The 17,972-nt window shown below is 44.8% G+C and overlaps 2 protein-coding genes across 2 annotated transcripts in view; both read left to right on the top strand.

Annotated features, from left to right (window-relative positions):
- Ccdc82 (coiled-coil domain containing 82) overlaps positions 1-17,972 on the top strand; it is a 155,716-nt gene that overhangs the window by 85,028 nt on the left and 52,716 nt on the right. Inside the window, exon 10 of the mRNA XM_063265043.1 lies at positions 1-17,972. This exon is cut by the window's left edge and continues 44,159 nt beyond it; it is cut by the window's right edge and continues 52,716 nt beyond it. The gene's annotated coding sequence lies outside the window, so the exon portion shown is untranslated.
- Maml2 (mastermind-like transcriptional coactivator 2) overlaps positions 1-17,972 on the top strand; it is a 317,444-nt gene that overhangs the window by 41,841 nt on the left and 257,631 nt on the right. The window lies entirely within an intron of this gene.

A 17,972-nucleotide genomic window follows, 5' to 3' on the forward strand; every position in this document is an offset into this window, starting at 1 on the left:
TGGAGCTTCCTCCCACCCAGAGTCAGGGGATTAATCCACGAGATGAAACCTTATACATCTGGCCACAGAGGCTGGCTTGGAACTTGTTACATAGTTGAGGATGACACTGAACTTCTAATTAATCTCTACTTCTCCAGTAACGTGGGTCACAAGTTTGTGTCACCAGGCCCAGTTTATACAGTGCTGGGGACCAAACCCAGAGCTTCATGCATGCTAGGCAAGTACTCTGCCAGTTGGGCCACAGTCCCGGGCCTAAGTTAAAATTCGAGTGAAAACATTGAAAGCACCCCTAGGGTCTTTATTCTCCCCATTTTCCCTTCTCCAGTCTGGGTCCAGCCCAACCTCAAGCTTTGGCTTGAGACACTTGGTAAATTACTCAAGTCAGCAGCTCCCTGTGTCTATCGTGTGTACAGACGAGACACTGTGTGCACAGCTCTCTGTAGACACTCACTGCCTTGACATGGTCAGCAGAGAGCCATAGTGAGGATTCAGACTGCACAATGACTCTTCTGGGCCCCGAGAGTCTGAGCAAACGAGGTGGTGTGTCTACTTAGCCTCAGTTTTCCAATTTGTCGAGTGAATGTGATACAGTGTCCTTTGATTGTTCAAGGACTGACTGGCTCACCTTGGCGCTTTCCTTGGCACCAACCCAAGGCACTTTTCTCTGTTTGCTGAGGTGCGGCAGTCAGTAGGTTTCCTGCATGCACTGTCTTCAAACATCCTTTGGAGTTTAACAGCCAATCTGCCTTCTACATTAATTTTATTCTCACTATGCAGCCACCCTAGGAACATCCCTGGAAATTAATATTTTCTGAATTTCAGTGGGACGTTTGTGTCTGTGTGGACACTGGGTCTAATGGGTGGACTGTAAAATGTGAGTTATGGTAAAGAATTAAGTTTGAAAGCCAGAGTCTAGGGGAGTGTGAAACCTACCAAAAGAATCAAACAGACAAACAAAACCTCAGTGCATTACAGAAGAATGGCCAGAAGTTTACCCAAGCATTAGCAATGGCATCCCAGCATTCGGATCTAGTTTTAACAGCCCCATTGAGCACTTTTACAGTGTGTGTTCATTGATGGATGAGGAAGAGGAGCAAGAGGAAGAACAGGAGGAGGAGAGGGGAAAGACAAAGGAGAGAGAGAGAGAAGGAAAGTGCATGAGATTTAGCAGTAGTAATTTGATTGAGCCACAATTTAGTTTAATACTCGGTTGGGATTATATTAAATCACATGGCTACATTTTTAAATTACTATTGTGCCACCAGGTTAAGTAATGATGTGGGCTTCTGAGCCTCTTGCTATGAAACATTCCAGATGACGGGGCATTCGGTTCTCAGAGCCTGGTGGTCGAGAGCACTCTTAGTGGTCAGCAGGGCAGACATAGCTTCCCGCTCACAGCTCCACCCGCTTGTGCATGCAGAAAGAAGTCCCTGGTATACTTGATGTGCATCTGGACTTAGGAGTTTGAAAAATGACAGTTCATTTCTGTGTTCCTATATGTAGAAAAACATCTTAGCCCTGCCATCTCCATTTTAATGGAGAATTTATTGACCTGTGGCTTTTTATTGCTCTTTAAACTTTCTTAAAATATCACTGTTTTCAACAAAACTCAGGCTATTGCAAAAGTGAATTATTAATAGAAACGAAATTTTCATATTTCAAACTTAATTCCCAACCTAATAAGGCTTTCATTTATGTGTCATTAACTGGATTTAGGTGGAAAGGTGTCTGACCATATTTGAGTAGAACGAGGTCCTTGGAAGATATACTTCTCCATCTGGGAGAAAGTCTGAACTGTGTTCTCCTGTTGACTTTGTGGTCGTTTCATTGAATTGAATATTCTTGGCCCAAGGGAACAGAATTAACGTTCCAAATACTTTACATCCTAGTAAATTTTCGTGGTGAACACTTTAAATGCATTGAGCTTTGAAACCAGAAACCCCACCTCCCAAAATTCCAGGCTGCCTTAGAATAGTTTTGCAAGAGAGAACAAAGTTTTATCTTTCCCAAGCTTATTTTTTCTCCTATCTGTGAAATGATGGTGATGGTACTGTTTCATAATCCAGACTACATATGTGGAAGATAACATATGCTCACAAGCAGACCGTGAGAGGTCCAGCAAATACCGGCACTGTTGACTCTGGAAGAGACTGTTCTTGTCTAGACTCTGAGAACACTGAGGAGAGAGTTCTCCATGTCAGGTCATTCACAGAGTATCTCCCCTACCCTGGTGGCTGTGAGTGATGCCCGACATCTGTAGAACTACACGATGAAGCACATTTGAAAAGTCGGTGTGATATTTTCTTACCATGGCTTACCTTTGATACGGGAATATTTTTGTTCTAAAGGGAAGAAATTTCCTAATCGTGGCTGTTTGTAATGTGTCCCTGGAGCCAGCACTGTTTGCAGAAGGAAAGTATTTAAGCTGAGCATTCGTCTGAATTTTCCTTAATGTGAACTTATGTCTAGTGAACAGAATTGCTTTGGGGCAGAGATAATCAAGAACCAACATACTGGCCCTTTGAAAGGCTGTTTAAAGATGAAACCTAAGCCACTTCTGAAAATAATGCTTAAAATTCATGGTCTCTCTCCAGAGTAATTTGGGTCTTCAGCATTTATTAACTAGCTGCAGATGAATAGTCAGCTTTGGCCTCATCAGCCAAGGTTAAACAAAGGGGTGAGAAACGATTTAACCTATCACCAGCAGGTCAGACACTGGGTGTTTGAGCCATAGAAAATTCACCGGGTCTTTATCTAGTTTGCTTTCCTGCAACTCTTGGATTTTTAGGGCTTCTGTTTTTCATTGAGAACCTGAATCTATCTGCCTGTTCATGTGTGATTTTAACTTCCTTGGGTCATTAAGATGGCTGCCATGAGAATTGTGTGATATCTAAAAGGTTGTTGCTCTCCTTACTGCCTGAAGGCAATAGGCTGTGTCTGGTCCTCCCATCTGACCTTTCTAAGGGTCTCTGCTTCTGGAATCCTCAGGATTGGTATTTTGCTGTTGTTACTGTTGCTATTTTCTTTTAGTTTACTGTGCTTCCAACCATCTCATTCAGTAAAGCCTTTGACATTTTAATAGTTATTATCTTAATATGCATCACAGGAGTTGAATGACTTAATGTACTTCAGATGCCCAGAAATAGAGCCCTATAGCCTCACTCCCTTTCAGCACATGAAAGACCAGAGAAAATTACTTATACACTGAAAGATTCTGAAGATATAACATGATTTTATATCATCTGGTTACTTTGTTTTTGTTTTCTTAGTCTGCCTGGGCTCATGGTTACATTGAATAAATAGATTTTAAAGTTTAAGACTTCTGTACACCCACCATTCTCAGGGAGCAGGCAGAAAGCTTATTTAGAAATACTCTGATAGTGAAAATGTAGGCAGTTGTGTTTTGCAAAGAAAACAGAGCCATTTTCATTAGAAATTGCTTTGAAGGGGCACATGACTTGACAGTTCCTTAAAAATGTCCCTCTGGGGCTGAAGAGACGTCAGCAGTTAAGAGTACTTATTGCTTTTCTGAGGAGGCCTGGCTTCTGTTCCCAGACTCACATGGTGACCTCCTGTAACTCCTAACCTAGGGGATCTGATTCATTCTCCTAACCTCCTTGAGGCACATGGAACAAATGTGAAACATATACATACGTGCAGATCAAACATTTATACACATAAAAAATGTCTTCCTAAGTAACAGAGAACTTTTTTAAGTGTAATCTACATGAGATATTTTGCTTTCCATTAGAAAGACTTGAAGAAATCAAATGCGAAGTGTAAATGTTTTTATTTCCTCAGAGGAAAAGATGAGAACTCTATCCAGCTTTGTGAATCTATGGCTTGACAGAGCTCAGAGAGTTTCTCTTTCTGCTCTATCCCTAAGCCAAAGTCGGAAAGCTTTTAGCTTCTATACAATTTAATCTTCCAAGCTGACTGATTCTATGTGGCTTCTCTCTGCTTCTGCCAGAATTGTTCTGCCTGGCTTCATACTAAGTTTGGCGGTATGTTCTGGTCTTCTGGCTCCTTATCATTCTCTGTCTTATTCTGTCTTCACCCATGTCTAGCTTGTTCACTCTATAAGCTGTGTTTGTAAAACTGTCTGGCTAAAACTGCCCCCCCCCCACACTTGTCTCCCTGAGATGCGCCTAAGTAGCCTCTCCTTCCTGTGCTGTTCTCGTGAGTATTAGTGTATCCTATCTCTGAGTCATTCTGTCAAATCTTTCTCTGACTAGACACTTTGTCTGCCCCTCAATTAGACATTACTTTCAAACATGACTTCTTCTACAAACTAACCTTACCTTCATTGTTAGGAATAAAAGGTATGTACAAAGAGTGTGTCTGTGTTCCAGGTAGATCATACTGTCTGCATTCTGGTTGGATAGACCTAGAAGATCTTTGGATGTAATCCCTTGCCAGAGCAGCCATATTGCTGGAGTAAAATTCATCCAAGGCAAACTGGAACACACATAAACAATGATGGGTCTTCTGCCTCTATCCTGACTCTTAGGCATTCACCTTCTTAGTCATTTACCTCTGCCTTTCACAAAACTTGATTCCATGCTCCACTCACTTTTCTAATACAGACCCATAAACAGACACTACACTGCTTAAAGGGCATACTTATTTATGAATGTATCTATTGCCATCACGATAGTCACCCATCATGCGCTGGAAAGAACAGAGGAATAGGAAAATGAGAGTGTTCCTGGGAAAGAATCAGATTGTCCTAAGTGTGGCTGTGAATGGTGACCCAAATGAAAAGGAAATTTCTACACAGGAGAAAGGAACTAGCTTAGCTACATTTGATGCAAGCGCAGATGTGGTCTACAAGGTCAATTTGCACATGGCAGTCCACACAGGTCATGTGTCATACACATTGGACTTTGGAGGGACAGTGTTAGCATACAGGTGTTCCTAGAGTCCTGAGAACATCACCCTACCTTGAGCGTGATTCAGTGCAGTGCTCTACTTAATAATAATAGTGACTCGGAGATGAAGAGACACTATGTGGAATGCAGAGAAGATATTCTTCGAGAAGTGAGTAACAACACTTCCCAAAACTCCATCCAGGCCATGAAAGGAAAGTCAGCAGTTAGGACTCATAAATATTAAGTATTTGCAGTTTTCTTTATCCAAACATCTCATTAGGCTTTGCAACACACTTGTGGGTGAAGGGTGTGCATGGTTCTAGTGACCTTGGGTGAAGCAGACCTGAGGAGCTTGCTGTCCTACCTGCTCCCTGATCTGACAGTTGGCCGTCCGAGTGGGTAGACTGTGCTCGTTTTCAGTCTTGTAGAAGAAACGGGACAGAAGCAGACTGGCGGCCTTTGGCAGTCGTGCTAACATTGGTACCAGCAGCTTTGCCAATTGGTATTTAATGAGCCGAGTTCTCCTCGCCATCTCTTCCAGGCACTGGGATGCCATTTTCTGCAGCAGAGTGCTAAATCAGATGGTTCTCTGCTGGGTTGAAAGAGTCTCAGCAAATCCCTCAGAAGTCAGATATTGCCTGAGAGTGAGGAAAGCAAGTGTTCCCGGTGTGTCTGAATCCACCAGGAGGGCTGAAGTGGCCACATACCCTGTAAGACAAAATGGGTACCACCTGTCAGGGAGGGGTGGCCCAGGGGGAGTTGGCGGCCATGCTCTGCCCAAGGAAGGAAAATGAACTGCTCCCAAAGTGTCAGGAAAGTAGGAAGGGTCAGAGGCCTTAATTTTCACCGATTGTAATTATTAATTTAATTAGCATCTGTGGTCTGATTCCTTCCGAACATTTTAAGTACTCTTATATGTGAAAATAAAACCTAGATATTTGGTTATAAAAGTGTTTGAAAGTAACCAAAGAAAGGAGGCTGTGGATGTCCGTTGTTTCTATTTACAGACATGCTAGAAATAGGGAAGAAATACAAGATGCCAAATAAACCACACTCTGCCAAAAGCCAATCCTACACAGCTCCCCATTCTACTTCTTCTTCATAAATTCCCTCCAAACCATCCCAAGCTGGTTACATCTATTAGCTATTAAGAATTTAAATACCCAGAGATGTCTGAGGCTTGGCAATATATCACAGCACTTAAGACGGATGCATCTAGAGACACCGGGGAGCCCGCTGACGAGGGTGGCAGGATGCGAATTAGAACCGTGAGCACTGCGTTTCAAATCTGGAAGCATCGTCCTCTGCCATATACTCTCTGCCGAGGTCGTTGGGATTCCCTGTGAATGGAAGAGCACTCCACGGTACTCAACCCTGTGTATCCTCTTTGATTTTGCCAGCTGGCTAATTATGTACTGGTGCAGTTGTGCTTCACGGCTAACAGACAGACCAGGAGCTACACAACGGCACCTCTACTACTTCAGCTCTGTACAGAAAAAGTTCTCTACACAGAGCACTGTTCCTCTCAGCTCTGGTCTTAGAAAGCCAGGTTTGATATGCATGCTCTGGCCTCTCCCAGTGTTTTCTGCCTTTTGAGATTAAAGGTCTAAAACAAAGTCATGGTCACAGGGCTACTTAGTAAATGAAGCAGACCCAAACCCTATCGTAGCCATTTTCCTACCAACATCTCTCCAACCTTACATACCCTGCCACATCCATGAAGTTAGGAAAAAACACAAAATTACTTGTGCTGAGAATTTAGTATGTTGGCTTGGTTTTTAGCAGACGGCATGCATTTTCCTTTCAATTATTGACTTTGTGTTTAGGTATCACTGTGCTAAAATTACATCTACTTGTAGGTATAGAATTTTAAAATACCTTTGGGGTTTTGCCAAACTTTATGAAACTAATTAAAACTAAATTTCTAAGACCAAAATGTTTGTGCGGTCTCTTCGGCAGCCTATGACTTGATTACATCCATGCATGTGTCCAGCGAGGAGCCAGGTTGTGTGCAGTGTGGCTGTGTACAGTGTGGCTGTGTGCAGTGTGGATGTGTACAGTGTGGTTGTGTGCAGTGTGGCTGTGTGCAGTGTGGCTGTGCACAGTGTGGATGTGTACAGTGTGGATGTGTATAGTGTGGCTGTGTACAGTGTGGCTGTGTGCAGTGTGGCTGTGTGCAGTGTGGCTGTGTACAGTGTGGATGTGTACAGTGTGGATGTGTACAGTGTGGCTGTGTACAGTGTGGCTGTGTACAATGTGGATGTGTACAGTGTGGCTGTGTACAGTGTGGCTGTGTGGCTGTGTACAGTGTGGATGTGTACAGTGTGGCTGTGTACAGTGTGGATGTGTACAGTGTGGCTGTGTACAGTGTGGATGTGTGCAGTGTGGCTGTGTACAGTGTGGCTGTGTACAGTGTGGCTGTGTACAATGTGGATGTGTACAGTGTGGATGTGTACAGTGTGACTGTGCAGTGTGGATGTGTACAGTGTGGATGTGTACAGTGTGGATGTGTACAGTGTGGCTGTGTACAGTGTGGCTGTGTGGCTGTGTACAGTGTGGCTGTGTACAGTGTGGATGTGTACAGTGTGGCTGTGTACAGTGTGGATGTGTGCAGTGTGGCTGTGTACAGTGTGGCTGTGTACAGTGTGGCTGTGTACAATGTGGATGTGTACAGTGTGGATGTGTACAGTGTGACTGTGTGCAGTGTGGATGTGTAAAGTGTGGATGTGTACAGTGTGGATGTGTGCAGTGTGGATGTGTACAGTGTGGATGTGTACAGTGTGGATGTGTGCAGTGTGGATGTGTACAGTGTGGATGTGTGCAGTGTGGATGTGTACAGTGTGGCTGTGTACAGTGTGGCTGTGTGCAGTGTGGATGTGTGCAGTGTGGATGTGTACAGTGTGGATGTGTACAGTGTGGCTGTGTACAGTGTGGATGTGTACAGTGTGGATGTGTGCAGTGTGGCTGTGTACAGTGTGGCTGTGTACAGTGTGGCTGTGTACAGTGTGGCTGTGTGCAGTGTGGATGTGTGCAGTGTGGATGTGTGCAGTGTGGCTGTGTACAGTGTGGCTGTGTACAGTGTGGCTGTGTGCAGTGTGGATGTGTACCGTGTGGCTGTGTGCAGTGTGGATGTGTGCAGTGTGGATGTGTACAGTGTGGCTGTGTACAGTGTGGCTGTGTGCAGTGTGGATGTGTACCGTGTGGCTGTGTACAGTGTGGATGTGTACAGTGGTGGTGACACATTATATATTACAAGGTTGGGTTTAGGTTATGGAGCCAGTTGGAACGTGTGTGTGTGTGTGTGTGTGCTTTCTACCTCATTCCCGATGGTAGCCAATTAACCTGCAAACCACTCAATGTTACAGTCTCCTGGTCCTGGATTGTAGCTGTGGGAAGGCGGCTCAGTTGGTAGCAGTGCTCCAAGCACTGTGAGGACCAGAGGTAGCATCCCTACAACCCACACTAAAGGGAAAAACCAGGCATGACTACATGTGCCTATAACCTTGCTGTGGGAAACAGTGACGAGCAAACGCCAGAGCTCACTAACCTCCAGCGTAATCGAAGCTCCAGATTCACTGAGATCCCCTGCTTCGAGGGGAAAGGCAGAGGGCAGTAGATAGAGCAATGCCCAGTGTCCTCTTCCGGCCTCAGCAGGCAAGCATGGGCATGGGCACTTGCATACACTAGCACACACTCGATCACAGGCTCTCACACACACAGAAATACACAGGAACACACACACACACATGTACACAGGAACACATGAGACATATGTACACATGCACACACACATACATACACACACAGTGGAACATACACACACACACATGCACAAACACGTACACACACACACACACTAGAACACATAGGAACATATTCACAAGCACACACAGGAACATAACACACAGGAACATACACACGCACACACACACACACACACACACACACACACACACAGCACATTTACTCTGAGCCTTCAATTCTTTTGTTTGTATTCTCCTTTTGCCATAAAGTATTGCCATATTGAATAAGGATAGAATATTTCCTGTGGCTTTTCAGGTGGTTTCCCAGATTTGTCACTCAGATTTATAATGTCCAGTGTAAATATTTCACCAGCACAGAGAGATATGCACCCGGATGCAGCTCTGGTCAGCTTCAGAGCTGCAGGGTTCAGTGTCTCCAGTGCCTTGGTGACTCAGCTGATAAGCCCTTCCTTCCTCACACTCTGGGTGAGGCACCGAGGCTTGGTTTCCCTCCACATTTTAGCCATTTGCACTCCTCACAGAGTCAAAGTCATCAGAGCTACGAGAAGAGCATGTGGATGCCGAGACCATTGAAAGAGGACTCAGACACTTGGTTCTCCCACTCGGGGTGGATGAGGAGTTAGGCTCTGTTTTGTACTTAATTACTCTAAAGTCATCTACACAAGGTCATCCATCAGAATCTTCACAGTCTTTATATTTAAAATAACTCCACACTAGACATGGTGGGTGCATGTCTGTAACTCCTGCCCTGGGAGGCGGAAGTGTAGAAATGGGAAGGACTGGGCCGCCAGAGCTAGGTATGAGACTGCAGTTCACAAACAAGCAGACCCACTGTACATTAAGAAAATGTTTATCTTACTAAAAAGAAGACAAAAATCAAAATAGAGTGTGTTTCCATGATGTGCTTATATGACATTAACTTTTCTTAGCTGTTTTTTTTCCTGGGTTGCCTTGTCAAAGAACCACCAGAAAGACTCTGGCCACTGGTGAGGCATGAAATTTGAACTTTGCTTCCAAAATAATTATCCCATCCAAAGAGCTAAGTATATATAGGCATTCAGTAATCCCCACTTACATCCTCCACAGGGGTTTCAGATGAATTTTCCCTAAAGGGCCTCTCAGTTGACATCAGCTTCTCTTCAGGAAATAATACACACACACACACACACACACACACACACACACGCACACACGCACACACACACATAGTCTGGCTATGGTCCATTGTTACAAAGAAGGTTAGCAGATGTCGTTAATCAAATGCATTTAAGAGAGCTGTGGTCTTCACTTCAGCTCAGGTTGACTGAGGCCTTTCTAGGGAACTACTTGATGGCGATACTCTCTGCCGTTGGAAGCCCCATTCGTATCTTTCTGCTGAGCTCTTTGTGCACTTACTGTGAGGTCTTCGTATTCCTGGCACACAGGAAGCAAAGATTGACTGAGGGGAAGGTTAAACTTGGAAGCTGAGGCAAAACAAAAGCTAGTTTTCTTTATTTCCTCAGGCATGTTTTTCCCAGCACCAGAAATCAGAGAGGACCAATAAGAACAGATATGTCTAAAAAACACCATAATGGTGGATGCTCATCTTAAAGAGTAATAAAAAACTTAAAAGAAATTTCCAAAAAAAGGGATAGCTACCAAGTGCCTGAAGTTTGCCAGATTCCAGGCTCATTTTACAGGCTGAGAATAGCAAGTTAAAACACAAATTTCTTCTTCCCTTGGTGGATGCATGGTCCCAGTAAAGAGATAAACACAAAAACAGATATTTGAGACATAAATAAAATAGAAATGCAAACAAAACTGTTTTACAGTTAGTGTATGTGTGTGTGAGTGTGTGTGTGTGTTTGTGTGTGTGTGTGTGTGTGTGTGTGTAAATACACACATGCCACAGTACACGTGATGGAGGCTAGAAGACAGCTTGCAGTAATCTGGTCTTTCCTTCCACTACATGGTCTTGAACTCAGGTCATCTGGCTTGATCCTTACCCACTGAGCTGCCTCACTGGCCCCTCTGAGCAAGTTCTACATCTGTATGGGTCTCCTTTTTAAAATAGGAGAATAAACACAGCCACATACATAGTGATTTCATAAATCCATGTGGCATTAGTCCCATAATGGGAATGAGATCAATTTACGGGGTTTAGAGGATGCCTGACTCTGAGCAAATGTTTGTTGCTATTATTACAGAATGGGTTGTAGTCAGCAACTCAAGGAACTGAGTTGTGTGTGTGCCTCTGTGTGTGGTGTGTATGCCTGTGTGTCTGTGTATGTGTGTATATGCATGTGTATGTGCCTGTGCCTGTGTGTGTGTGTGTGTGTGTGTGTGTGTGTGTGTGTGTGTACTTATCCTAGCATCTCATTGATGTTAGGCACACACTTGATTGTGAGGCTTACCCCCCTCCTTGATATTGATGAAGGAAAAATAATCATGGAGATTTTATAAAGCAACATGAAGACTGTCGTTCTTTTGTTATTGCATGATCGTGAATGTTAATAGTCATAACTATGCTGCCTTCCTACCAGATTTCTGGCTGTACATAGGAAGAGCTCTACTTGTAAACAGAACTCACTGCAGGATGCTGTGGGTGCTTCTGCTTTATTTCCTTATCATGCTTGTGTGCACCAGTGTACTGCATCATGCATGTGCGAGGAAAACCGCAGGTGTTGGTGTCTGCCTTCCGCCTTATTTGATAGAGTCTCCCTTTGAGCACCTCTGCTTACACACAGCCAGCTCTCCCGAGACCCTGGGCACTGTGCGTCTGCTCGTGTAGGATGCTAGGATTGCAGATGAACTACTACACTCAGCTTCCCAAGAGCCCTGGGAGCAAACCCTGGGCTGTCACATCTGCATGGTAAGTGCTTTGTCCAGAGAACTGTCTCCCCGGACCCTCATGGTCACATTGCGAGATCTGAATGGTGTGAATTCTCAGAATCCAGAAGAAACTCTGCATTTATTGAGAAGGTTCATGTGTAGACAAGTTTTTGAGAGCAAGAAGTTTGCTCCTATGTGAGGTGAGATCATGGAAAGAGATGGACCATTAGGAGGGCAATGGGCCGAAGGTTGGTAAGGACTATGTGGCACACAGAGTATTAGCAGGTGAGACACCAATTGAGATGTTGGAAACAAACAGCCTTAGAACTCTAAAGGACTCAGTTCAGGGGAAATGAATTAAAATTTACCCGAGCTGGCATGGCGACTCACACCTGTTATCCTAGCACTTGCCTAGCAAAGACGGGAGGAGGATTGTTATAAGTTTGAGACCAGCCTGGGTTATGTAGTGAATACCAGGCGAGACAGGTCTGTGGGGTGCCACCCTGTCTCAAAAAATTCTTTTATCAAATTAAGAATTGGAGCCACACGCATGCCTTCTAGAGTGATATTGTTGGGGATAGAAAATGAAAACTAGCACAGTATTATGAAATGGCTACATTTTGATCATACAGGCAGAAAAATGGTTCTACTTTGACCGGTAGTCACATTAAAAACGTGTCATTATGTACACTCAGATGCTACAGGGACATATGAGGAGGTGAATCTCCAAGGGCAATGTCAGGAGGAGCCACATGTGTGCAGCGTGTGAATACTGGGACCTGACACTGTTAATGTTGTTATCCATGAACGTGGCATCTACTCTGGGACACGCAGCCCACAGCCCACAGCCCACAGGCTGAGTATGCCTGTGAGAGGGAAAACCAGGTAATTCCAGGAAAGCTTTGAGGGTAGAAGGCACTTAGGGTCCCACAGAAGATACCGGAGCAGAGGCAGACCTTTTAGAAAATTCTCAACAGTTTTAATGCCTCTGGGAGCTAGCTAAAAACCATAATAACTTTCCCTTAGATTACAGTAAGAAATTAATTTTTCAGCTAGAAATGAATAGGCAAGTCTAGAGGAAGGAGAACTTGGGGGTATAAAAGAAACAGGACTAAATTGGAGTGCACTAGGCTCCATCAGGAATGGTGGGGCCACACACTTCTGAAGCCAGCAGGATGCTGGAACCTAGAGGACAGATGTTGGTGGCCCCTGTGCCTCACAGGTTCATGCTTCTCTAGTTCTGTAGCACAGGAGCCTGGACCACAGTTCCCACACTTTTAGATATCTCCAGAAGGAAGCTCGAACTCCATAATCTTCGTTTTTCAAGAGCAAACGGAGCCATTCTCTGGTGTTACTTCTCTCTTTAAAACACATACTGTAACCGCACACAGTAACCACACTTAGACACTGGGATCTAAGGCATCTCATGGCTTCTTGATTACTCCTCCTCTCACCCAGGGCAAGTGCTTTCTCTCATGGACCATACAGAGAACTGCTGCACTCACACAGCCAAGGGGAGAGACCGACATGAGCGCTTTTCCTTGGTGTCCAGTTAATAAAGCGATGTGAGATCCAAACAGACAAGGAGGACTATGATCATACTCGGATAGAAAGGCTGATAAAGAGGCTAATAAGTCTGCAGTGGGCAGAGAGAAAGGAAACAGAGAGAAGGGGCAAAGGGACTGAAAGACGAAGAATGGAAAGGACAGGAGAGAAAGGAATAAATAGGAAAGAAAGATGAGCAGAGAGCAGGAAAAGACACCCCACACCATGGCAGTCACCACCATTTGGGTTTAAGGCAGCATTAGCTTTGAATTTTATCTGATCTAAAGTTAAAGCTTGTGCGTTGCACAACCGTTTGTTTGCCGCCGTTGATGGATTGGTTCCTGCTTTCCTGAGTTTTTAATGGAAACAATTATATCATATAAGAAACTATCTCGCTTGTTTCTAGTCCCTGGCATCATATATGGAAAAATGCAGCCATCAAATTGTCTGCTACAGTGTGGCCTTTAAAGGAGACTGTAGGGAAGACAGTTCTCAAGTGCGTGTTTTAAAGCTGGAGTGAATGAGGAGGGGTAGGAGGTGCCAAACTCATGTTCCAACTGTTGAAGATTTATTTACTAATGTTCATGAATAAAGTCATAGTTCCTTCTGAAATGTATACTTTTTTTTAGGTCATTTAGTTTTGCATTACTAAATTCAGCATGATCATAGGGAAATGCTATCTAACATTGTCTAAATTCTGAATCAAGAAACCCCACTAGTTCCTGTGAGGCTGTCATTTGAAACAGATTGTCAACTGTTTCTGAAACAGCTTGAAAAGCTTGTCATCTAAGAAACAGAGACGCTGTCACTCACAGAGGGCCGGGATTAGAGAGGCTAAAGATCAGGAAGATGGTAGCCGTCATCTTTGGTCCGGAGCACGTGACTTGGCCGATCTGTAAGCGTGAGCTGTAACATGTTTTGTTTCGCCTGATGGATAAAATCAGCGAACAGTTGTATTTGAAATGAGTTTTCAAATTGAAAGTTAATTTCTAGCAATTCAAACTGCTTGAGGCAAGGGGATTCCGGCCCAAACCCTCTTGCTCTGTGAAATCCTCTGTGGGGGCTACTCCCTACCGCAAATATGCGTGCCTGTTGTGGAGTTCTGATTTGCTTTGTCAGACGGTAGTTTGTTGTCTCATTATCTCTAGAGGTCTTAAGCTGGAGATGTGTCCTTTTTCAAGGCAAAAGTCAGTACTAACGCCTGTATCTGTTACTGTCTTACTGCTTCGACCTGACAAGAGGAGACTTAAGGGAGAAGATGTTTACTCGGGCTCACAGCTCGAAAGAGGATACCATTCATCATGGCAGGAAAAGCACCGAACAGCTGTTTGCTCACATCTGAGCAGATTAGGAGCGGAGGGGAGGCAAGAAGTGGCTGAGGACTGGCTCTGTGCAGGAATCATTCTGTGTCGTCTCCACATGACAGAACACAGCTACTGCTGCCTTCTTTGGGGTTACTAAGTAATCTCAATATTGTACGTGCTGCATGTGTGGACCACATCCAATTTTCGTGTTAATATCGCTTCTTCGTGTGCTCACCACATTTAAAGCTGTCTCTGAAAACTTGCTCCTACCTTCCTCACGAGAGAGAGAGAGAGAGAGAGAGAGTAGAGGGAGAGAGGGAGGGAGAGAGAGAGAGTAGAGGGAGAGAGGGAGGGAGAGAGAGAGAGTAGAGGGAGAGAGGGAGGGAGAGAGAGAGAGTAGAGGGAGGGAGAGAGAGAGGGGAGAGAGAGAGAGAGAGAGAGAGAGAGAGAGAGAGAGAGAGAGAGAGAGAGAAGCGTCTTTCTAAGTGACAAAGACACTGTAGGTACTGTGGTATTGAGGCACAAATTCACAGCAGAAGGAAAGATCCACCCACAGTGACCCAAAATGGTGTCCTAGTTCATGTTGAAAGCAGAACAATGTGCCATGCACTGCAAGGTGCTCTGAGTAAGGAGATGGCTTGGTTTGGAGGCAGAGAAGACTCTGGCATGGGTGAGGTAGAGCCCAAAAGCGTCGTGGCCACCCAAATCCTTTCAGCTACAAGTTCTGACTGCACAGGAGCACTCCTGACACCTAGGCAGGGGATGGAAAGTGGAAGATACAAAAGTAAAACAAACTGCTGGGCCTGTTAAACCTGGGATGAGGAAGAGAGAAAAGCCTGGCAGGGGGAGGAGGGGAGGAAGAAAGGAGAAATACAGAAGGGGGGAAGAAAGAAGGAAGGAAAGAGGTGAAATAGCGGGAGAAAGGCAGGGAGGGAGGGAGGCTACTCTAGGCACTGAATGGAAGAAATTTGATATATTTCAAGAACTACGGATTCTTATCCATCAGGGAACAAACTACTGTGAGTTGAAGTGGAAGAAATAATCAACAGCCCATTATGCTCTTCTCAAGTCTTGTTTAAAACTTAACTTTAGACTACGGCCTCTTTCCGTGAGCGACGCCGGGCCAGTCACAGTGACACATATACTGACTTTACTGTCTTCACTTTGCTCTATGACCCGACTACACCACATTTGCATTCCTACGGTTGTCTGGTAAGCCCATGACCTGAATGTGACTTAGTCAAAACTTCACAGTACTTCACGCCTGGAATGAAAGATCAATTGTGGACGCGTGTCTGTTATGGGCAGAAGGGGGTTAGGCTCTCCATGGATTTGTTTATAAGTATATTTTGTACACACTAGATTTATTTAGGCCTGATCCTGTGGTAAAGTTGCAGGCATATAAAACATTTACTCAACAAGAGACATGAGCGCTTGGGCTTGCTGTAGAATCTATTACTCTGCTGGAGTTATTTTGTTTGTTTTCTCCTGAGATGCAGAAGTCCATTTTAAGCTCTTGGCTCACCTGGAAAGCCCTCACTCTGTTGGTTATGACTGTATGAGGAGGGCCGGAGGCAGCTGGTCCTCTTAGTACTGATATGCAGATGGGTCAGGACTGTTGGGGCAGAGGGGGTTGTCCAGAGAATGCCACATCCATAAGATGAGACAATGCCATACTGGAAGAGGGCGAGTCCCACCAACACTCCACTCTAGCCCTTGGCTATGCCTTGAGAAACTTATACATAGCTCTCTCCCCTTCCTCCACCTCCTGGCATGCTTTGTAAAACTGTAGCCTACAGCATCTCCTTTGATCTTCTGTGTATAACGTAGGTCATTACAGAGGCAGAAAGCAAATTTATACATTGCATATGGCAAAAGACTACGCATCAGAGGAAGTGCCTTCGTGTAAGGCCTCCCCTTTATAATGAAAACGGTGCCCACAGCAGCTTTCAATGGAGTTTCTCATTCTCTGCTGATATATGGGTGACTTCCTTCCTCTAAGCCCAGGGTTTTAAATCTTTTCTAAACTTACACACTCAACTGCCGAGAGGCCATATCAGCTGGGGACACACATGAGCAAACTAGTTTCCGGTCGCAGTAAGCTATTATCTGCTCTTTCTCCTGAGTTCCATACGCTGATGAACGGGTCTCTCCTCCTAACCAGGTCTCTCCTTCCCACTCACTCTGTAAATAAAACTGCACACTTCCAATATCATCTTAAAGATCCCAGTCCTATTGTTTCTCTCAGTCCCACTGCTACCCATGTCCCTCCAGAGCTCATATTTTCTTAGTTTTCATGCTACAAAAAATATCTCATCAGTGACCTGTCCTTCTGCACATTCTCACCAGTGTGTGACTGCCAAGTGGTCTTTCTAATGTGATTTCATGATATGTTCAACATTCTCAGGAAAGTGTGTCAGCACAGTGATGTGGCAGTATGGGACCAAGTAACTGGCAACTCAATGCTTCTGTGCTGCTCCCTCGTCACAGAAAACCCTTTCAGCTTCTGCTTAACAAACTCCTATACACCCTTCAGTACCCCATGAATCCTGGCCATCTTATGAGGATGTGAAGACGCAGTTTTACAATTTGCCCCTTTAAGTTACTCACCTGGTGATAAGGTCTTACCATCCCCCAACACACGATGAGTTCTAATGACAACTGACTGCTGGGCTGTCCACTTTGCTCCTCTGTAAGCTCCTCACGGGGATGACCCACTCTGATGCACTTACATAGTGGCCAGCCACAGAAAAATCACTTGGAAAATGTCCCTTTTCCAGAGCACAAAACATGTGCAGAGATTAACTTACTTCGCACTGGCAGTTGCAACGCAGGCTTAGCCAGAACGTTAGTTCTATATACAATGGGGTCAGTTCCTCCAGATTTCCTTCCCTATGACATTGAAGAGCTGGGACTACCTTTACCTCTGATTAGATTGTCAGGAACCTGGGCTTCTCACTAGAGCAGGGTCTCCCAGGGTCTCCGGTGGGAGCAGTTACACACGGGAGACCCCCCTAACCTGCTGTGTGACATGCTGAGGAACTTACCTAGCTCAGCAGGGCTCCTGGGGACCCTGGTGAGGCCCCTGAATTGAGAATCACTGTCCTGAGCATCAGAATCAAAGACACAAGGAAGCGAGCAGAGCTCTTCAGCAGGCGGCAGCAGGGGCAGCACATGGAATGCCAGAGCGTTCATGTTGGTCTTGCTGATTTTTCTGTCTACCAAGTTAGTCCTTCCAGACTTGGCTCTGCTCAAGACACCCTTCATTCCATGTCAAGTTATTTCAGTCACAGCGGTTATGAATCTGTTACAATACATGGTAAGGTATATACCATGCATTCTCTACCGGCACAGGAGCACCTGCACCTGCACCCATATCTACACACACTCATATGAGCATGCGCATGACCTACCCCTACAGACGCACAGTGATGTATCCGTCACGCATGCATGTGCACGTATACCCTGCATTTACAAAGCTCACATTACCGTGTATGCTGTTGATTCTTGACCTGGGAGTCACAACCCCTTCGTCAAACCTCTGTCTCCAAAAATACTTACATCACATTTCACAACAGTAGCAAATCCACAGTAGTTGTGAAGTAGCAGTGAAAATAATTTTGTGGTTCAGGGGGAAGCGTCCACCACAACATGAGGAACTGTATTAAAGGTTTGCA

The sequence above is a fragment of the Rattus norvegicus genome, chromosome 8, assembly GCF_036323735.1.
Source record: "Rattus norvegicus strain BN/NHsdMcwi chromosome 8, GRCr8, whole genome shotgun sequence".
Classification (NCBI taxonomy): Eukaryota; Metazoa; Chordata; class Mammalia; order Rodentia; family Muridae; genus Rattus; species Rattus norvegicus.